We start from the raw sequence: 23,362 nt of genomic DNA, 5'->3' as shown, positions 1-23,362 counted from the left end.
AAATTAATGTTAGAGGAGGAGAAGAGAGGAGGAGAGGACATGAGAGGGGGATGGTGTTTTTTCTGCATGAATGAAGAGCAAGCCAAGCCTGGATCGGGACAGGGCGAGAGACATAGAGAGAGGCAGAGAGAGAGAGAGAGAGAGAGAGAGAGAGGGGAGGGAGAGAGAGATGGAGGGAGGGAGGGAGGGAGGGTGTGTGTGTGTGTGTGTAACAGAGGGAAAGAGAGAGATGGAGAGAGGAGAGAGAAGCAAGAGAAAGAGATCGTGACCAATATCTAAGAGTAACAGACTGTACCTTAGTAGGGGGTGTGAACACACAAACCAAAACACACACACACACACACAAACCGTCAAATCATGTGGGCAGTCCACAGATAAGAACATTTTGAGATTTGAGTTCCCACAGTATGTTTGGCTCAGCTGTAGTTGAATCATCAAGACTAATAATCCTGACGCGCAGCAGGTTCATTGAGGGAGACTGCCTGCAGCCTGCTGGCGTAGTGTAGTTCAGCTCTATGCTGCACTTAGTCTACAGGGAATAAGAAGAAGAAATGTTTTTGTTGGATATTCTGATGACAATTATCAATGATAATCATCATTTTACACACACATGCAGCCCTGGCTCTTCTCATTCTCTGTCTGGCTCCAACATTAAGGCTGCGTTCACACCCAGCATGTTCTGAGCACGTTATTTGAACTCTGTTGCGTATCAGTGTGGTCCGTTAGGAGTGAGAATATAATCTGGACAATCTGTGGGACTAAAGCCAGTTTGACTGGCCTCATTCAAACAAACTGCTCAGAACATGCTGGGTGTGAACTGGGAACGCAGCCTCAAGGGCCGTCACGCCTGAATCCGCTTTCTCTTCGCTCATCACAGGAAAATAGAATAGAATAGAATAGAATAGAACAGAACAGAACACATACAAGGAAATTGACTTGGTGTGGTTGGTGCACAAGTTAAGCCGCCTACAGACTGTAAGCTTTTAGCAATCTTATAAGTTTATTGCAGGCCACACTGTGAGACATGGGTCTAATAAACTTGGGTACAACATCAGGTTTAATGTGTGCAGACTGTACGATTATGACACCCGTCTCTCTGTCAATAGCCTACCTGTCAATCAGCAGTCAATACACACAAGAATCAAACGTCAGCAGCGCGCCTCCTTTGTGGTCATTTCTCGTGTGTCACAAACTGCACTGCAGTACTGTAAAACCCCCGATTGAGACGCATATTTCGAATGCACATGGTAGCGTGTCTTTCCATGTGTTTACTTTCGGTTTCGCGTTTCTCCCCCAGACCATGCCGCCGCTTACGTGCACGCAGCAGCTATCCTATAGTAAATGACTGAGAGATAATAGAAATATATTATACGCAGTGTGATTGATAGGTAGTGGATTATTCAAGCTTATTCAAGTCCATTGGGTACTTGATTAATCCAAAAACGTCCACTTTAGGAGTTGAGGGTGCGTTCTGATCGGCTAGTAGTAGTTCCCAGCGAAGTGGACTGCACAGGGTATTCAACCATGTTAAGTAATATGGCTGAATACCCTGTGCAATCCACTTCGCTGGGAACTACTTGCCGATTGGATTGGAACGCACCTCACTCTCCAACTCTACTTCTTCCTGGACTGAGGGCAGACTCGAAGATACAGTGACTCACTAGCGCCTCTTGAGGTAGAAGCGGGAACATGAAAGTAGATGTCTGCAACAATGTACATAGACATCTTTGACATAACGTCAAAACTGTTGTTTCTCAAGATCCTATTGACAACTTTAGTTCATTTTGAACATTTTAAATTAAAATGGATGAATGAAAAAATATCGTAGCAAATATCACAATATTATCGAAAATCGGCCCAAGACATCCTCCGCCACCGCCCAACCGCCCAACCTACCAACCTACCAACCTACCAACCTCTCCTCATCTTCCTCATATCCAGACACACAGAACACAGAACATCTTCCTCATATCCAGACACACAGAACACAATAAACTTTATTAGAACCTCTCCTCATCTTCCTCATATCATATCCAGACACACAGAACACAATAACCTTTATTACAACTGAAACAATGAGTGGAGGCTTTGAAGAAGTGTCAACATGTAGTGTAAAAGTGGATGAAAACATCATCACAGTAACACTTCATCACATATACTGGGTGTGATTGAACACACACACACACACACACACACACACACACACACACACACACACACACACACACACACACACACACACACACACACACACACACACACACGTGGCCTCAGCTTCCCTCGGGCCAATATGCTGAGGCGGGGCTGGACAGATGGCTGAACGGAGCAGGTTGTGTGTGTGTGTGTGTGTGTGTGTGTGTGTGTGTGTGTGTGTGTGTGTGCACACGTGTGCACGCTGCTGCGTGCTCGAGGAGATGTGCGATGGGTAAAAAAACATACATAATCAATTTGTTACACTACCCACTGAGGTCATTTGGACAGTCTCTGTGTCTCTCCCTCCACAGCAGTTCTCCAACACATTCACATGTCCATCATGTAGGCCAGGGGTTCCCAAACTTTTCAGACCAAGTAGCACTATGTATGTACTCAACCAAGTTTCACAGGGACCACTTCCACTGTGGATCCCAGCAGTTTTTTCCAGATAAAATATATTGTATTTAACCGTGCAATAGTATCAGAAAGGACAATACGGCTACTGGTTCGAACGAACACACACACACACACACACACACACACACACACACACAAACACACACACCAACATAAGGCTGTGAAAAAGAGGACCCCTTTGAAAATGTTTTTTCCCCTCGCCAAAATGTATCCAAAATTTGGAGCGTTATTTAGCCACCTTCCTGACAAGCTAGCATGACAGGGTTGGTACCAATCGATGCCTTAGGTCTTCTAGTTTCATATGATACCTGAGCTCGCTACAGCATCTGAAAGGAGATTTTCAAAATCGTGATATTTCCCAGATATATTTCCGAAAATCTGCCCAAGTCTACTTCTCAGTGTCATGTGTAGTGAAAACTGTAAAAACAATAAGAAAAAAAAGGAGCAGGAACCAATGATGTAGGCTATATGACACACATCACATGTCCGTCATGTAGGATATATATATATATATATATATATATATATATATATATATATATATGAGGCTCTCAATCACATCGCAACAGCAGAACAAGCAGTAAGGGAAGCACTCACGGCCAATCAGGAGCAAGATGCATCATCATCTCTCCAAGTTCGGTCAAAATTGGACTAATGTTGACACTAATGGAAAGTTCAACATTTAGACCTGCAATTAAAGTGTTTGGACGAAAAATATTCTTCACAAAATCTTTCCACGGGCTTTTTCTAAAGCTTTCAGATGCATCTTCACCACTTTGCTGGATGGCTCATGTTCGCTCTACTGTCATTCTGACATGACGTCAAGGCAGGCGAGGGGGAATCTGACATTGGAACAGCACAGCCTCACTTTACTCTGTTACAGGACTAAGTAATGTGATTACAGTAACGCATTACTTTTACTGACAAAAACACTTTCTGCTTCAAGCGAGCGTAAAAACATTTCTGCGATATAGACCTTATTCGCTAACCCCGGACAGCGCCATATTGTTGACATACCGTACTGTAGCTGACAACTAGAGTAACGGCCTTATTGTCGTTTCTGTTCCATTACAAAATAGCGATAGTTATGACAGCAATAAAAACCCCAGAGTTGTTGTTTGTATGCTGCCGTTAATGCCTGTAATAATAAACAAAAGAAAAAACGAGGTGAACAGACTTTGCTGTGAGGAGCTGTCAGAAAGTTTCACCTGTCTCTCCCAACTATCCACACATCTCCTGTGCTGCTGATGTATCTTCAGTCTCGCTCCCTTCACGTCTGTGGACGGTAGAGATAGAAACAAACCACAGGGACATTATTGCTGTCATTACTACAGCCGTGTGTAACGCAGGTCACCATCCGAACACAATTGGAACGATACAGGTAACGCTAATGGCGGCTAGCTTCCTATAAACGCTGCTCTTACATAGGCTGTCACTTAAGAGCTGCTGCGTTATGTCGAGAACATGGCGGCGGTGGGCGTGCCCGTACGTGAGTGACGTCAATCGAATAAGGTCTATAGACGGTTTTAACTTGACAACAAAAACATTCTAAATTGAACCCCCGCTCACTTCCTGTTGCAGTGTTTGCTATGGATATAAAAGAAAAAAAACATTCAAGTGCAGGACTGACCATTCTGTGAAAACCGTCTATACAGCTGAGCAGCGAAAACAAAAGTAACGAATGTCGAGTGAATATTTCTGCAGTTTGCCGAATGCTGAGAAAAAGGAAGTGCTGTGGGGTTGCGCTCTGGTGAAAATCGTCTATACTGAGGATGTCTTTATCAGATTTTGCTCGCTTGTCTAATTGGATTGCATGATGATTCATAAAAACAAAACAGCTGGCTGGAAACAGCTTCTCTCTCTGCTAAAGCAGGAGACGTCCTCTCCAAACAAACAGGATCTGGTGCTACTCGTCTGGTTTATGGACCGAGTCGTAATGAAGACATTAGAGTGTGGTCCCATCCTATTTAGAGAAGCTAATGCTGCACACAAATACCAAGAATATAAATACTTTAATGACCGCACAGGGAAATTCTCCTTTCACTTCAATTTACACCGTCGTAAAATTAAATTATAACCTACAGAGAAGAGTAAAGGAGGAAGGATATAAAAAAAAAGAACAGGGGAGGAGGGGTGTGTTTGTGTGCGTGATGATGTCATCACTAATGGACAGTGACAGCTCAGTGTTCAGCTTGACCAAAGATGCGACTGTTAAACTGTATTTTGTGTGTGTGTGTGTGTGTGTATTGCATCTTTAACTCCTGTATCTGAAGCCATTTTTAATGTATGACACACATACATGTAGTGACGCAGGAAGCACAAAACCCAATAAAGATCAAGTACACACACAAACACAATCGTTAAGGCGTTACTCCCATGTGATAAACTACAACACACAGACACACTTTGCAATCCAATAAAGAGCTAACACACACACACACACACACACACACACACGTGTGTCATTTCTTTTTCAAAAGCCCTCCTGCCTTCGTCTCAGTAACGATATTATAGGAATTCTGTTTATATTCATGATTAAAGATGACCAATGTAGACAATAGACATTGTTAAAATGTGTTTGAGTGATGAAATTTAAAGGTGTTTTATCTCAAATCCATCCTCTTTCAAGGACTCAAGGATTCAAGGACCCTAGAAAATACACACACACACACACTGCAGTGGAGATAAATCAGCAGTAGTGTCCAATTGATGCAGCCCTGAGGAAGGAGGCTCTTACAGTCTGTTCAATACAAATGTGTGTGTGTGTGTGTGTGTGTGTGTGTGTGTGTGTGTGTGTGTGTGTGTGTGTGTGTGTGTGTGTGTGTGTGTGTGTTAAAATCATTATACTGTAGGCTCGAGGTTGTACCCATGTTTACAACCATGCGCTTTCTGTGTATATATCAGTGTGCATGTGTGCGCACACGTGCATGCACATGTGTGTGTGTGTGTGTGTGTATCTCCTGGGTGCCGAGAGGTGACATCACAGGAATTCACCTAAATCTACATCCAGCAGAGTTATTTTCATCCCCCCTCCCTTCTTTTCCACACACACACTCTCTCTCCCTCTCTCTCTCTGTGCCACCCAGCTCTCCTACAACACACAATCATTTTCGACAGTCTGCACATCACTTGTTTTTCCTTCTTTCACAGACTTTGCATTCTCTCTCTCTCTCTCTCTCTCTCTCTCTCTCTCTCTCTCTCTCTCTCTCTCTCTCTCTCTCTCTCTCTCTCTCTCTCTCTCTCTCTCTCTCTCTCTCTCTCTCTCTCTCTCTCTCTCTCTCTCTCTCTCTCTCTCTCTCACTGGAACTGCAAGTGTCTCCTTCACCTCCCCTCCCACAGGTCACACTCTGTCTCGTCTTACAGAGAGCCTGTTTTTCTTTTTCTTTGTGTCACATTTTCATCTTGATAAAGCTTGAGTGATTCAACGTATTTCGACATAGGGATGCAAACAATTCATCGAAGATCGATTACTTGCTCGTTAAGGAGTTGCGTGAACGCGTGAAATTGACTCGATCCACTATCAAACCACGTGTAGTCTCATATTACATTCTAGCTGTCAGTAAAATGGTGTATTTTCAAAGCATATTTCAATGAACCCGCCAGAGGGCGTAATAACTATAGATGAGGCAGTCATGATCATCTCTGGGTCGGCAAAGAGAGGACAAAGACAGACGAGAACGGCATCTTTTGCAAATATAAAGCGGGCGCAGTGAACAGAAAGGAGAAAGTAATGCCACCTGTAAACACTGTGATTGTGTGTAACGTTACATACAACACGACGACACGGGATGTGATTCGGGGGGGGCGGAAGGTAACGAGGTGTGGACACATGACTTGGACTCTAGTCACATGACTTGGACTCTAGTCACATTAGGGCTGCACAATTACACACATGTTTGATACATATCAATGGCGGCTGTAGCAGCAGCGTCGGGCACAGCTCGCTGCTTTTATGTGTTTTGTACGGTATTATCGATCTTTTTAAGGCAGAAAACTGTAGCTGTTGATGAACTGGTTGTTGGGGAACAGATGGCCAACTTCCCTAACTTTTATATTCTCGATGATTTTCTGCTAAATAAGCATCCTGGCTTTGGAACTGCTGCTATTGAGGGTCTTCTGAGGCGTTCTTGGCGTCCTCCCTCGCCCAACATCACGAACGGCAGGAGAGCTGTCGATGCTTATGATGTAATCTCCATTTGCCTGCTTCTGTCCGGTGATGTACACCCGTGTCCCGGCCCTGGAGTTGCTGTGGCCCCCCTTGTGCCGGAGGTACGCGGCGCTGCAGCTACTGATCAGCGGCTAGCGGCTGGCAATAGCCTAGCAGCGTCTGTTGAGATCCCAACATCATCGCAGCGTCCCCGGCGCATGAAGCGGGCTCCCAGCGGGTCCGTGCCTACGGCCAACGTTAACCCAGCGTCTGATGAGATCCCTACAACATCGCGGCATCTCCGGAGCATGAAGCGGGCTCCCAGCGGGTCCGTGCCTATGGCCAACGTTAACCCAGCGTCTGATGAGATCCCTACAACATCGCGGCATCTCCGGAGCATGAAGCGGGCTCCCAGTGGGCCCGTGCCTACGGCCAACGTTAAACCAGCGTCTGATGAGATCCCTACAACATCGTGGCATCTCCGGCGTACGAGGCGGGCTCCCAGTGGGTCCGTGCCTACGGCTAGCGTTGCTGAGCCCAACGTTAGCCCAGCAGCTGAGGAGACCCCTGCATCACCGCCGGCTGGAGCTGGCCTTGCAGCTAGCCTCGGCTCTTCAGCTACCGCTGCTAATGCTAACGTTGCTGGGCCCAACGTTAGCCCCGCAGCTGAGGAGCCCCCTGCAACACCGCTGATAATGGTTGGTGCTAGCCTGGCAGCTAGCATTAGCCCAACGCCGGCTGGAGCTGGCCTTACAGCTAGCTTCGACTCTTCAGCTATCGCTGCTAATGCTAACGTTGCTGGGCCCAACGTTAGCCCCGCAGCTGAGGAGACCCCCCCTGCAACACCGCTGATGAGGGCTGGTGCTAGCCTGGCAGCTAGCATTAGCCCAACGCCGGCTGGAGCTGGCCTTGCAACTAGCATTGGCTCCATAGCTAATGCTAGCGTTGCTGACACCGCAGGACCACCAGTTGTGAACAATGACAGTGATAGTTTAACAAATCCGGAGGTGAGACTCAACAACATGTTTTCATCAAAGGGTTTACATGTGTTATATCTTAATGTGAGAAGCCTAGTCGCTAAAATTACTGAAATTCGTTTATTAGCTCTGGAATCTAAACCTGATATTTTATTTTTCTCCGAGACCTTTTTGGACAGTTCAGTAACGGACACTGAAATTGAACTGGACAGTTTTTCATTAATTAGAAATGATAGGAACCGACATGGAGGTGGTGTATGTGCTTATATTAGAACTAGCTTAGATTTTAATATTAGAGATGACATTGAACATACTGAAATAGAAGCTGTATGGTTTGATATTGTTCTTCCGAAAAGTAAACCAATTCTATTTGGTGGTTTGTACCGACCCCCTACTCAATCAAACTTTTATGAGATCTTGGAAGGTAAATGTGTGGATTTTATCACAAATGCAGAATCCATCATTACTGGCGACCTAAACACAGACATGCTTAAAAATACTTCTACTTTATATGGGGCTTTTGATAGCTTTTGTAGAGCGGCCAATCTGAAACAGCTGATACAGAGCCCCACACGAATTACCAGCAACTCGGCTACTATTATTGATTTGATTTTGGTCACTGACCATGAGCGTATCGTCAACAGTGGGGTTGTTAGAAGTAGCATTAGTGACCATGACATCATCTTTCTCTCGAGGAAGATAAAGAAACCTATTTTTCGTAAACACAACTCGGTTAAATTAAGAAGCCTAAGGAACTACAATAAGGATGTATTTGTTGGTAAGCTTTCATGTAATCAGGATCTACGTGAGGTTCTCTGCTGTCAAGATGTGGATGAAGCACTTACTGCTTTTAATGCTGCTTTTCTGCAGACTCTAGATATCCTAGCACCTATAAAAACTGTTAGGATTAAACAAAGAACTGAGAAATGGGTTGATGAAAATATTCTAGAGGCCATCAAAAAGAGAGATGCCTGTCTTTTAGAACATAAAACTAAGAAGGACCTCAACAGTTTTTTACAGTTTAAAAAACAGAGAAATGAGGTCAAACAAATGGTCACCAAGGCTAAAAAAAATTACTTTAGTGAGAAAATATTGGAGCACAGGAAGGAGCCAAAGAAGCTCTGGAAATGCCTAAAAGAAATCGGTTACAGCACCAAAACTAAAACCAGTGGCAGTAACATCAGCCTAGAAGTGAATGGTCAAATAACTTCCAATAAAAAGGAAGTAGCTGAACATCTTAACATCCACTTCTCCTCTGTTGCTAGACAGCTAGTTGACAAGCTTCCATTACCTTCAGGGGCCTATGGTGAGAAACATCTGACTGGTTTCTATGGGCAGCTGGGCATTGAACCAGGCTCGTTGGCATTCTCCAGAGTTTCTGAAGCTGAGGTATGTAAACAACTGAAAAATTTGAAGCCTACGAAAGGCACAGGTCTCGATCTGATGCCGGCTAGGTTCCTTAATGATGCTGCGGAGGTGATAACTCCCTTCATCACCCACATCATGAACCTATCCATCACGTCGGGAACTGTGCCAGTGGGGTTTAAAAAAGCCAGAGTGATTCCTCTTTTTAAAAAAGGGTGTAAAAGGGACCCAAACAACTACAGGCCTGTATCGATTTTATGTTCTCTGTCTAAAGTCTTGGAAAATCTAGTGTTACAACAAATCAATGACTTTATTACAGAGAAACAGATTTTATATGAGTGGCAGTCAGGTTTCAGGAAATCCCATTCTACTGAAACATGCCTGATGTACCTCACTGATTTAATTAGGAGGGAAGTTGATGCAGGCAAGTTTTGTGGTCTAGTGTTGCTTGATCTTCAAAAAGCGTTCGATACTGTAGACCACGGCATTTTAATTCTTAAACTCAGAGCTATGGGTTTTAGTGTTTTAGCATTACGTTGGATCGAATCATATCTTACCCACCGTCTTCAGAGGGTGGACATTGACGGAACGCTTTCTGAAGTTCAAGAAATGGGGTGGGGGGTGCCGCAGGGGAGTATCCTCGGACCCCTGCTTTTTCTTTTATATATTAATGATTTTAGAGCGGCGACCTCTCCTGCCTGTAATTTGTTTCTTTATGCTGATGACTCTGTTTTAATGGTGTCGCACCAGGAGAAATCTGCTGTGGAGAAAGCTTTAAGTGCAGAGCTAGAGAGTGTTTGCGACTGGCTGTCCGACAACAGATTGTCTCTTCACTTAGGTAAGACAGAGGCCATTGTATTCGGCTCTAAAATTAAATTGTCTAAATCGCCAGGTCTCGTCATCAAGATTGGTGACATTCAAATTGATGCCAAGGATAAGGTAAGCTACCTTGGCTGCATTTTAGACAAATACCTATCAGGTGAGTATATGGCTCTGAAAGTCCTTGGCAAAATTAACATGCATGTCAGGTTCCTGGCCAGGAAAGCTGCCTTTCTCACCAGTCCAGTCCTTCACTCTCTGGCTTCTGCACTTGTTCAGAGTCATTTTGACTATGCTGCCATCTGCTGGTATACTGGTCTCTCTCAGAAACTCAAAAACAAATTACAAACTGCTCAAAACAAGTTGATTCGAGTCATTCTTAAGGTCCATCCACGTACCCACCTGGACCAAGCTCACTTTGACAGTCTTAATTGGCTGACAGTTGAGAAGCGCACTTTATACATCAAGCTGCTGTTCACTTTTAAGATTGTTAAGAATTTTGTTCCTATGTATCTTAAAAGCTACTTTTCTTGTGTGAGTGAGCGTCACCAGTATTCTACGAGAGGCAGTTCCACTGATTTCATCCCTATCAGATTTAGGACCCTGATGGGGAGGAACTCGTTCAAATATAATGCAGCGACTCAATGGAACATGTTACCTTCGTGCTTGAAACTGAGTGAGTCTATCTGCACTTTTAAGAAAGGCTTAAAAAAATGGTTACAAACATCCGCACTTTAAACCGTTTTATCCTGTCTTTTTAGTTCTTGAATTGGTTATTTATTTATGGTATAGCTGGTCTTTTATTTTATTGATTGATATGTTTAGTTCTAGTTTTTATTTTTTTATTTTTTGGTAAATTATAAACTGAGTTAGTAATTTATCTTCTAATGGAGTTGTATTAGTTTTAAATTATGTTCCCACTTGCACTTTTTTGTTACACGTATTTACGTTGTCTGTCTTGTCTCCATGGGGACCACAATGGAAATAAGCCTTCGGGCTTTATTGTGTTTTTATCCTCGGTGATATGTTGTCTTATGTCCTGTTTTTATCACCAAATAAAGTAAAAAAAAAAAAAAAAAAAAAATATATATATATATATATATATATATCGTTTCAGCATCGTCATCGCAATGTGCACATGCGCAATAGTCACATCGCAGAGCATGCAATGTCAAGTAAGGTAAATTAACTCATAACATACAGTAATGCACGCCCTCTCTGTGACGTTCTAAGCTCTTTTCCTACTAACTATAGTACCTTTACTCACTTAGGATCCTGCAACTCACCCTGTCTGTGGCTAAAAACACACTCACTTCCTACTACGTCAACCGTGCACGTTACCCACTAGGCCATCTTCTTAAACAGGCAAGGCTTGATAGACCTATTCAAGACTTTTGGTGAAAATTCCTGTTTTTTTTCATATCGCAATATATATCGCAGAATAAAAAAATATTGCAATGTCAGTTTTTTCCAATATCGTGCAGCCCTAAGTCACATGACTTGGACTCTAGTTACATGACTTGGACTCCAGTCAGACTCGGCTCGTACAAAACGTTCTGCTCATTTTCAACATCAACTTCTGATCTCTCATCTCATCTGATTAATCCAATACACACATATTTCCACAGCGACGTGGCCTTCAGGAAAGCCCCTTGAGCGTGGCGCTGTATGATATCACCCATTTAGAGCAGTTTGATGCTATTCATTCCTAGCACGTTAACGCTTCATTTCCCAGACCCACTTTGTTTTAACCAATCTGACAGCATCCAATCACGTTGCAGGAGAGAACCCGACACCATCCAATCAATTCGCAGGAGAGAACCTTAGAGCATCCAGTCACATTGCAGGAGAGAACCAGGAAGAACTAACGTCACTGAATGTGATATTGATGTTTCCTCCATTACTGCCTGAAGAGGTATGCATGGATTGCATAGCCATAACCCACTTACTGTATATGAAAGTGCTATGAAATTGCAATGTCAGCACCACTTTTTTGATTAAGTTCAGTCGTACTTGTTAGTCAAACTTGTTTTAACAAATAAATACAAATTTTAAAAAGCATTCATGATTTGTGTGAATTTAGATTCAGATTCAGATTATGACTCGTTTAGGACTCAAAACTCAAACTTTAGGACTTGGGACTTGACTGGGGACTTGCCTGGCTTGACTTGTGACTTGCAAAACAATGACTTGATGCCACCTCTGGTAACGAGCTGGAAGAAGAGATGAGCTGACAGATGAGTTTCTGTCCAACTACCTTTTGCTCTATCTCTCTACCCCCTTATTTTGATTGACTTCTTTCTGTCTTTCTCCATCAGGAAATGCATGTTTCAACCCAACTCTGACTTCAACTCTCTGCCTGTCTGTCTGTCTGTCTGTCTGCCTGTCTGCCTGTCTCTCTGTCTGCCTGTCTGTCTGTCTGTCTGTCTGCCCCCCCTCCTCATCAGCCCTCATTATGTTTAATCTGCCTGGAAAGTTGTCTATTTACAGCTATTTATTGTGTGTGTGTGTGTGTGTGTGTGTGTGTGTGTGTGTGTGTGTGTGTGTGTGTGTGTGTGTGTGTGTACACACACACGTGGGATAGAGAGAAAGGAAAATGAAAGGAAGAATAAAGGAGGGGGTAAGATTAATCTGTCCGACCTTTGTGATTCAAATGATCAGAGAGTGAGAGAGTGAGGGAGGGGGGAGAGAGGGTGGATAGAGAGAAAGAGGGAGGGGGAGAGAGTGAGAGAGGGTGGAGAGAGAGAGAAAGAGGGAGGGGGGAGAGTGAGGGAGGGGGGAGAGAGGGTGGAGAGAGAGAAAGAGAGAGGGGGAGAGAGTGAGAGAGGGTGGAGAGAGAGAGAAAGAGGGAGGGGGAAGAGTGAGAGAGGGTGGAGAGAGAGAGAAAGAGGGAGGGTGGAGAGAGAGAGTAAGAGTGGGGGGGGTGAGGGAGGGGGGAGAGAGGGTGGAGAGAGAGAGAAAGAGGGAGGGGGAGATTGGGTGGAGAGAGCGAGAGAGCGACAGAGGGGGGAGAGAGGGTGGAGAGAAAGAGGGAGGGGAAGGGAGAGAGAGAGGAAAGGGGCAGCTGATGGTAAAAGGGGGAAAGAGTGAGGGATCAAAGTATAGAACAGAAGAAAGCAAAGAGGAGGAACAATACCAGTCCAGTGGAATTGAACCAACCTTTATTCACTGGAACCCCCCCTTTCTCTCTGTACTCCCTCCCTCCCCCCTCTTCTCTCATTCACTTGAGTCTCTCTCTCTCTCTCAATTTCTATTCTTTTTCTCTTTCTCAGTGGTTTTAAACTTTTTTGAAGTAAGACCATAAAAATAATCTTCTCAACTCAACACTGACTGGTTGAAAGAAGTTGGCCATTTCAGCCTACAAACATCTGCCTAAATGTACTGCTTTTCTCACAATGCATTGCGTTGAGAAATCTCTGGCAAGTGGCAATCAAACATAAAGTATCATACGATACAATACGATACAATACGATATGATACGATGCCATAACTGATCTGAACGAGCCTACTTCAGTTGAGAAACCACATCTGCTGCCCACTTAGCTTTAGAGGTTACTGCCCCCCCCCTCCCCCCTCCCCCCCTTCAGAACATGAGTCCACAAACCAGTTGTCTATGGTCCTGACAAAGGGCCCTGAAGCAAACTACAGTAAAAACGCAAAATACACTGAAGTCTACAAGAGAACCACACTCATACTGATGTGTGTGTGTGATCGTGAGCATGTGAAGCTGACGGTGTGTGCGTGTGTATGTGTGTGTGTGTGTGTGTGTGTGTGTATGTGTGTGTGTAACGTGAATCTCAGAAGGCTGGGCGGACCTCAGCCCAGCCCAGCCCAGCCCTGGAGACAAGACGACACACACACACACACACACACACACACACACACACACACATACACTGTCAGCTTCACATTACACACACCTGTAACCAGCGCTACACCTGTCTCTGAGGTATTACACACACACACACACACACACACACACACACACACACACACACACACACACACACACACACACACACACACACACACACACACATTACCTCATAATGAGCTACAACATTCAGTTTTCAAACACACAAATGGAAACACACACTTAAATGCACACACACACACACACACACACACACACACACACATTATAAAAAAACTGCAAATATAACCTTATCAATTTAACAATAAAAGGCTTTCAGTATGAGCAGAAATGCACACACACACATGCACAGGTTCACGATAAGTCCAAAGTAAACTGTAGTAGGCGTCGAGGTCAGTGATCTCACCGCACAAGTACTCACTTCTCATATGATATCTATTAAGCACACGCGCGCGCGCGCACACACACACACACACAGAGATACACACACACTCTCCTGAAATACTGCTGTTTAAGGCAAAAGATAGCAGAAAACTATACTGAATACAACACTACATATTGAAAAGAAATGAATAGTTTATATGATCTTGCTAATTGTGCTGACGTCTTATAGATGGACTAGTAGAGATCTAACTGTTCCAATCTGCTGGGGACCCCCTGCAGCCCCCTCGGGGAATGAATACTCAAGATCTACTGTATATTCCCAAGAAAATAGCATAGAGAGGACACTCACACACCTGGGGGGGGGGGGGGTCTGTCATACAGTGCACACTCACACACCTGGGGGGGGGGGGGGTCTGTCATACAGTGCACACTCACACTCCTGGGGGAGGGCGGGGGGTCTGTCTACCAGCTGTCAGACTCCACAATGGCATAAATAATGCAGGCTGCATTCTGAAAGGCAGAATCATTATGGCTGGCCTCCATAAAGCTGAAGCAGCCTGGTTCCTCTGATGCTCCAGGTCTCCTCCATCTTCAGAGTCACGCTCTGATGATGACAGATGATCTGAAGCAGGTGAGACTTGTCCTACACCATATCCAGTTAACCCAAAGCCTCTGGCTGCTGCAGTAACCACACAGGGAACAATGATGCCTGATGAAGTCTTCTCAGTAGCTTGGATGAAACATCAGAATTGGAAGTCAGCGTGGGAAGAATAAACCGTCTTTGCATTGATGCCCATGTAGTTTTCCAATTTTCCCAAATGCATCTTCAGTGTTTTTACTCGGCCTCAACGTCACGGAGAACTTTCTGTGATCATCATATAATAAAATAAAGGCAAAAAGACAACCCTTTTTTTCCCCATTAGTTTACTTTGTACAGTACGAAACAGCAGAGCCGATGTCGTTAATAGCAAAAAATATCAACAAAATACACCGGACTAAAAAAAATTGTTAAAATCTTCAATTTTAACTTCAATTTTAACGTCTTACTACCTGGAACCTGAAATGAATCTACACAGACAGTCACAGGTTAGTACCAAGGCCCCAGCGTTAGGGTTCAGCCTTCAAGCAAATTGAACATGGTGGCCAATCTGGGCATTGCAAGTCACGTGACGCCCTGCAGCCCAGAAACAGTTTTTCCCATCCACTTACATGGGGAGTTTTCTGCGTATCACTCAAAGTCAAAAACAATTTCCGTTTTCTGGAGCTCCCTCTCTCTCTATGGCTCTGGCCACCATAACTCTGGGCCAAGGGGTGCCCGTGAACACAAGCAGACATGTCGCATGACCTTGGGCTGCACATCGCGGAAGTAAAACCAGGAAGAAAAACACCTTCAATCTGATGGATGGCTTTTTACACCACAAACCAGGCAGACCTAACCTGATGCTGCCAGATGGTTTGTTTTCACATAGCCATCTGGGAACAAGTCACTTGGGAAACCGTTTCAAAGGGCAGGCACTTTCAAAACATCCCTGGCAGGTCATTGGATGAACCATCTGTCTATCACGTCTATCACACGTGTGATCGTGAACTCATGATCTCGTGCGAAACCAGGAAAATCGGCGATGTGCGATAACATTGCTCAATATTGCGGTGGCTTGCGATAAACCAACAAATATTGAAGTATGCATATTAGCTATACAGTTCCTATGTCTTTCTGCTTTAATACTGCTAACATAGACCCCAAACATTGAATATGATGCCCACAAGCATGGCTCTCTGTTAGCGACTCAAGCTGAAACTACACACAGCGTGTTTGGGCTCTGGTGGAGGGCACCGCTGCAAGGGAAGGTGTGCACTGGATTTACAACACAAGACAAAAGTAAACGATCACATGCTGAGTGTGAATTCACAGCGCGTGTAAATAACATGATTGTTGTTACCAGGAAGAGGCTGGGTTCTTCCAGAGCAAACATTGCTAAAGCTGTCAGGTTCTGATCTGCAGCAGATGGTGGAAGGAGGGAAACCAAGACAGAGAAATCCCTTCCAACATGTTTGTGCTCTGTGTTCGTTAGGGCCAATTAACTGTCTGCATGAGGACAAAACACATTTCACACACAGCAACAATGCTCAACAAATCAAGCTGCATAATGGAGGCAATCTCTCAATCTAGCATTAGCATCTCATTTGGCTTCCGCTAATTGTTTTTTCACAAACCGCAGCAAAATAACAAATTGACATGTGTCACAATTTATATCACTTCTGCAATATTCAAAACTAGAATCACAAAGTTAAAGCTTCTCTTTAGTCACTCCCTGCCGCGGTGCCTCTGAGCAAGGCACTGGACCCACACCTGTTTAGCGGGCTGTTTTGCACTGCATTACACTGACCAAGCTCACCTGTTAATGTCCTGTCTGGGTCGCTCTGCTCACAGAAAGACAGAAGAAGGGAATTCAACTCTCAGCCTATAGGAAGAGAGAGAGAGGGGGGGGAAGGTAATGAGTACATAATGCAGCTAAAGTGTAGTGTGAACAACAGTGCTGTTAATTAGTACATAATGCTGCTAAAGTGTAGTGTGAACAACAGTGCTGTTTGCGTTCTTCTTTGTCTTCTTCTGTCAACCAGCTTGCAGGTGCTGAGTGTGTGTGTTAGAGATGGAAATGGAAATTAAATGATTTGAATGAAAAGAAAATGATCAAGATCTTGGGGACAATTTTTGCTCCTGGACCTTGGTTTTAGGGGCATTCTGAGATTTCTTGGGGCATTTTTTGCCCTTGATCCTGGCTAAATTCTTACACTGGCCTCGATCAAACTATCAAATACTTTCAAATGGAATTTGAAAGTTTTGTTTTAGATCTTTCTCTCTCTCTCTCTCTCTCTTTGTCTTGACAGATGGAGAGCACATGCCATCACATACAAACAATCTGTCGACTGTGTGTACTGTACTGCGTGTGTGTGTGTGTGTGTGTGTGTGTGTGTGTGTGTGTGTGTGTGTGTCTGTGTGTGTGTGTGTGTGTTTGACACTGAACAGATGAACGGTAAAGGAAGGGAGGAGAAACAGCAGGAGGTGAGCCTGTAGCCTCCAGCTGTCCACGCATTCACACCTTACTGTGAGAAACCACGGGACCACACACATGCAGGCACGCACACACACACACACAAACACACACACAAAGACACACACACACACACAGGAGCCATAAGGTTATGCTGAAGTAGCATTATAGATTATGGCTTAATAAACTGTTGCTGAAGTCTAATTATTACAGGTTGCATGTTACCATCTGTGTGTGTGCATGCATGGCTTTAAGGGTGTCATGGCGATATGTGCAATAAACACATCGCAAAGACTGCCTGAAACGCAATAAATAAATAAAAAGTATTTATTTATTTACACATGCCCTGCATTCACACTCAGCATGCAATCGTTCTGTCTTGTGTTGTAAATCCAGCGCGCACCTTTTGCCGCCAAAGCCCAAACACACGTGTGTAGTTTCAGTTTGAGTCGCTAACAGAGAGCCATGCTTGCGGGCATAGGCTATTGTCTATCAGTGTTTCCCCTACCATTCTACAGGCCTGGAGGGCCCGCCAGGCCAGAAAAAAAATAAAAAATAAAAATAAATAAAAATAAAATCTGCTCTCCCCAAAATTTCAATAAACCTTTATGGCATATTATTACAATACAACAATACAGGTGTTGACAGTGTTGACAGTAATAGAAGATGCCAAATCATTCAAAACAATAGACCCTTTTCACGGGGGCCATTTTGTGTCGAAAAGGCAGAATAAACACAGGTGCAAGCGATTTAATTATCGCAAGTCATATCGTCATCGCAGTATTGAACAATGTTATCACACATGACAGATTTTCCTCATATCATGCATGTGTAGTGTACTGTAGAGATTACAATGCATCCTTCCAAATCCCAGACTATCACACACACACACACACACACACACACACACACACACACACACACACACACACACACACACACACACACACACACACACACACACACACACACACACACAACTCTTAGTTCACTATGTTGGGTGTGTGTGTGTATTCTTGTGGCTCACTGAATTACAAATACAAAGTACATTGAAACAAATAATATTCCCCAATACATTTGTTGCCCAGCCCAATTACCTCCAAAGCAAATCGAGTGGAGGTATGAAGCCCTCCCATGAGCAGATCACCTGGGAGGATTTGGAAAGTTGTCTAGTGTCTCCTCCTCCTAGGCTGAATCTGTATTCTGTATTCTGTACCACATCATGTCTGCCTTCTTCTCTACTTTCTCTTATTCTATTTCAACAGACGGACACAGGTCAGGTGTGTAGCAAAGCCCTGAAACTGTGGAATTCACTAACCTTATTTGTATCTTATTGCAATACTGAAAATGAAACTAAATGACTACATCTGCCTTGTGTGCATTTGCATGTGTGTACTGCAGTTTCTAGTTAGTGTTGTCTGCCTGTCTAGGAGTTAAAAATAAATCTGATGACAGGTGAGACAGACACTGACCAGGAGAGAGAGCGACACACACACACACACACACACACACACACACACACACACACACACACACACACACACACACACACACACACACACACACACACACACCTCTTTATTCTGAGCTAAAGCCACATGAGGCAAACAGGACATTAACTCTTCGTCGCCTCTCTCTCTGTCTGCTGTCAGGCTGTCAAAGTGACAACTGTGCGGCCTGAGGCTCCACATGGCCCATAAAACACTCTTATCCACACCCAGGTCGCCATGGCAACCGGGCCACCGCCGGGTTCGACTCCCCCGTCACCTCAGCCTGTCCAGGAAGTGTTGGATGTGGAAAGGCTTTCTGGCAGTTGCGTGGGGCTAACTGGAGTCTAATTGAGATCTGGCTGCATTAGCCAGTAAATGACAGTTTCCCTCTCTGTTTATGGATGGAGGGCAGGGCACTGTAACACAGAGGGCTGGGGCACAGCCGATGGTCTCAGCCCTCACCAGCATAACATCGTGATGTCTAGTATAAGAGCCGTGTGCGGCGCACATTGCAAAAATGTCTGGCACACCGCGGGGAAAGGCAAGCAGCGCTTTCCTACACACCACTACAGTTGTGTCTCTCGGTTCTCCTTTTTTTTCATTAGGGATAAATCCAAAGAACTGCCAGATGGGCGAAGTTGTTCCGTTTTTAGCGACCAAGTTTTGCTCCGCCATTGTGCATGCTCATCTGTGCGCTGAATAATGGTTGATGTCCAATACCAATGCGCATGCGCTGTCTTTTTTCTCAGACAGTTTTATTCACTCTCAAAGACACAATTCTGCAGTTAAAGCCACACCTTTAGAAGTACAGTATTATACAATCTAATAGCAGCAATATTAAATAGTATAACTGGTATATTAGCCTAGCAACCATCAAGATTCAGATTCAAGATTCAAGATTCAAGATTTTTATTGTCACTCCATGGTACAAGTACCACGTGTGAAATTATTGTGCAGTGGACTCCGTTTACGACATAGTACAAATAGGCAACAGCAATAAGTAATAGGCAATAAGAAATAGGCATCAATAAGCAATAAGACAGCAATAAGGCAATAAGAAATAGGCATCTTATAAGCAATAAGACAAGTCGGTGGCTTATACGACAGTGGCATATTCATTGCACATAGGTGCACATGTCATGTGCATACGTTAGACGTGTTCAGACATTCCAAATTCGACGTTTTATACATACATGTGCAAATAGCATGTACCTTATTAAACATACACTTAAATTTACAATTAAACGTTAGGCACCTTATTAAACATACACTTAAATTTACAATTAAACGTTAGGCATCCGTAATAGTAGCAGCTGCAGTACGGTACTGCGGTACGACTACTGCACTATTTGTGCATATTTAGGAGTCTCGTGGCCTGCGGGAAGAAACTGTTCCTCAAGCGATTTGTGCGTGTTTTTGGAACCCTGTATCTCCTCCCTGAGGGTAGCCGGGAGAACAAGCTGTTGTGGGGATGGTTTGTGTCTTTGATGATCTTCAGGGACCTCCTGAGGCACCGCTGGTTATACAGTTCGTGCAGTTCTGGCAACTCGTCTCCTGTTACGTGCTGGGCCGCGCGCCTCACCCTCCGTAGCGCCCTGCGGTCCATGGTGGTACAGTTCCCGTACCAGGCGGTGAAGCAGCCAGTCAGCAGGCTTTCAATGGTGCCTCTGTAGAAGTCCCTGAGGATTTCTTTCCTTAGCCCAAACTTCTTCAGGCGCCTGAGTCCGTGTATTCGCTGTTGGGCCTTTTTGACAACAGTGGCGGTGTGGCCGGCCCAGGTCAGGTCCTGGTGGATGTTGACTCCCAGGTACTTGAAGCTGTTCACCCTTTCCACCACTGTGCCGTTGATGGTGATTGGGGGGTGTGTGCCCCCCCCTCTCCTGTAGTCCACAATGATCTCCTTGGTCTTGGAGACGTTCAGAGAGAGGTGGTTGTCCTGGCACCGTTGTTCCAGGACCCTCACCTCCTCTCTGTAGGCCACTCCTCCGTTAATCCACTGCTGTTGCCGCGCATGCAACCCACTCCCCCAACAACGATTTCATCGACCATTGTCGATTTTTACCCTGGACATCATGATTATAAAGTTGGTCCAACCCTAGTAACACGCTACACTAATTTCAGAGGTTTTTCTTTTAAACGAGGCAGCAGTTTTAGCCAGGATGGTGGCGATTTGTGGCTAACGCCTCGTACACACCATGAAACGCTCGGCGGCTTGCCTCCTGTGAAAGCCGCTTTGACGCTGCATCTTGATAGGCTGTCTTGCTCTATGTCCGTGTCTGATTGGTCCATTTCAACCTCGCGCCCCCTGCTGCTGGAACCGCCCAGCGTTTCGCTGTCGCAGATTAGAGGCGCTGGGCGGTTCCAGCAGCAGGGGGCGCGAGGTTGAAATGGACCAATCAGACACGGACATAGAGCAAGACAGCCTATCAAGATGCAGCGTCAAAGCGGCTTTCACAGGAGGCATGCCGCCGAGCGTTTCATGGTGTGTACGAGGCGTTAGCCACAAATCGCCACCATGCTGGTTCGTAGGTGTAAAGGGCAGTGGGACTTTTGTATGGGGATTTTGGTTAAATGCATGAAATAAGGTGTGTGATTTGAGAAGTTTGTGTTCAGCAGGATAATCTTCACAAACAAGCACCACTTTTATGACTTTTGAAATTTTGTTTGTTTTCTGAAAATCACGTAAAAAAACACATTTACGTTTCAAAAGTCATAAAAGGTCCTCGTTTGGATTTGTTTCCCCCGACGAACCAGAATGCTACTTATCCGGACTCATTCCTGCAGTAGGGACAGCTAGGGACGGATGGGTATTTCTAGGAAAAATATTATTCCAAATTGGCGGGGAGCTATTGAACGGGCAGGCAGAGGCAGAGAAACAGGTTGATTTCTCCAGCTGTTTGACATGAGGCTAACCTGAAGGGAAATCACACTGCCAGCTCGCCTCTGATGAAAATGCCAAGTCAGAGTTGGGAGAGACTCTGTCTGTCTGTCTGCGTCTAATCAATAAGATACAGCAGACACACACACACGCACGCGCACACGCGCACGCACACGCACACGCACACGCACACGCACACACACACACACACACACACACACACACACACACACACACAGTCTGACCAACCAAGTCCGTTCACACCCCAAAAATCTCCTCGACTTGTCCGTGTCCATAAAAACTGACTGAAGTGTCAAAGGGAATAACCTGGATTCTGCAGGAAATAGGAGATGTAATGAATTGCAGGATATATGATACAAATGAATAGATTATTATAGAAAACTTCCTATATGGATATTATAGGCTAGGTATAGTGAAGTCATAAGGAGATGGAAAACCAGCAGGCATGATAAGGTCACTTTAAACTCACTGCTGTGCTGAGAGCTGCAGACATATTACAAGCCCCTATAGGAACATACAGCAATATTACCCTGAGTTCACCCTCTGTCCATACTGTAGCCTAAAAGGATGAACAAAATCTTGATCCTTGTATTTACTTAGCGCTTATATTCAACCCAGAATAAACTTAAATAGTTTTTTTTGTTTTTATAGATTATAGGCTGTTAAATGAAAGGAGAGAGCACAAACTAGTCAGTCTGTCTGTCTTGTCATGTCTTCACTGACTGACTGGACTACAGCAGAAGGCTTGGGCTTGGCACAAACTGTGTGAATCATGCCAGAGGTATTTCTCTTTAATAGCTAAAACAATATAAATTTAGTAGATGGCAGGATTTGAAACATTTCATTCATTCATTCATTCATTGATAAACTCAGCTTATTCAGTGTTATTAGATCATTTCCATCCCATATCACAGCGGGCCTCCTGCTTTATCTATTCGCCTGTTGTTATCCAAGCAGACTAGTGAACTGGGAGGAAACTGGTCAGATAATAAACACACTCTCCAGTCATAATAAACCCGTCGTAGTCGCTATAGCTCTGCTGTGTGTCCACTGTCCATATGGAGCCGGGCCTGTCCGGCATGTCTATCTGGAGGTAAACCACACAGTCAGTCAGGGAATAGTGCCCCAGCCAGCCTACACTAACCCTCTCCCTTTCACCACCCAGTTCCCCCAGTAGCCTACAACGCACCATGCCAAGCTGAGAGCACTAGAGCAGCAGCCCTGAAAATGGAACCCCCGTGGCCGCTCTGGAAATGAATAGATGGATAGATGATAGAAACACAGCATGATACTGTAAAAAGAGTGTGGAGGCTCACTCACCGCTTGTCCGGTCGGAAATGTGAATCCTGTCCCGGGGTGTTGGTGGGTGATAAATTCCCGACTCAGGCTGACGCTCGGTCTCATGGATCCAGCCAGCCAACTCTGCTCTCTCGGTCTGTCCGTCGCCCTGCCTCAGTGCCTCGGCTTTCCTTTTTTTCCTCCTCCTCTCTCTTTAATGGCAAATGTACCAATCCCATGCTATTGTTAGCACAGAGGAGCCTGCTGTACAGAAACACCCGCCCCGCACACGGATCCTGCCACGCCATTGGTCGCTTTTCAGCCCAGCCCGCTGCAGATTGGTTGAATCGACTGTCTGTTTGAGGGAGGGGCGGGACTCTGCAGGGAGAGTTGTGCGTTCGCGTGCTGCTGGGAAGGTGGTTCGTCAATCATGCTGGACTTGGCGTTGCATTCATGTGCTATTTTG

The 23,362-nt window shown here is 44.8% G+C and overlaps 1 protein-coding gene across 1 annotated transcript in view; it reads right to left on the bottom strand.

The window, feature by feature from the left end:
- pak1 (p21 protein (Cdc42/Rac)-activated kinase 1) overlaps positions 1-23,049 on the bottom strand; it is a 72,299-nt gene extending 49,250 nt beyond the window's left edge. Inside the window, exons 1-2 of the mRNA XM_083637442.1 lie at positions 22,939-23,049; positions 16,573-16,638 (exon numbers count right to left, since the gene is read on the bottom strand). The gene's annotated coding sequence lies outside the window, so the exon portion shown is untranslated. The remainder of the gene's footprint in view (positions 1-16,572; positions 16,639-22,938) is intronic.
- Positions 23,050-23,362: the final 313 nt, after the last annotated feature.

Source organism: Poromitra crassiceps (genome assembly GCF_964638095.1).
Source record: "Poromitra crassiceps genome assembly, chromosome: 5".
Classification (NCBI taxonomy): domain Eukaryota; kingdom Metazoa; phylum Chordata; class Actinopteri; order Beryciformes; family Melamphaidae; genus Poromitra; species Poromitra crassiceps.
Note: the sequence above shows the minus strand (reverse complement) of the source record. Positions and strands in the feature narration are given on the sequence as shown.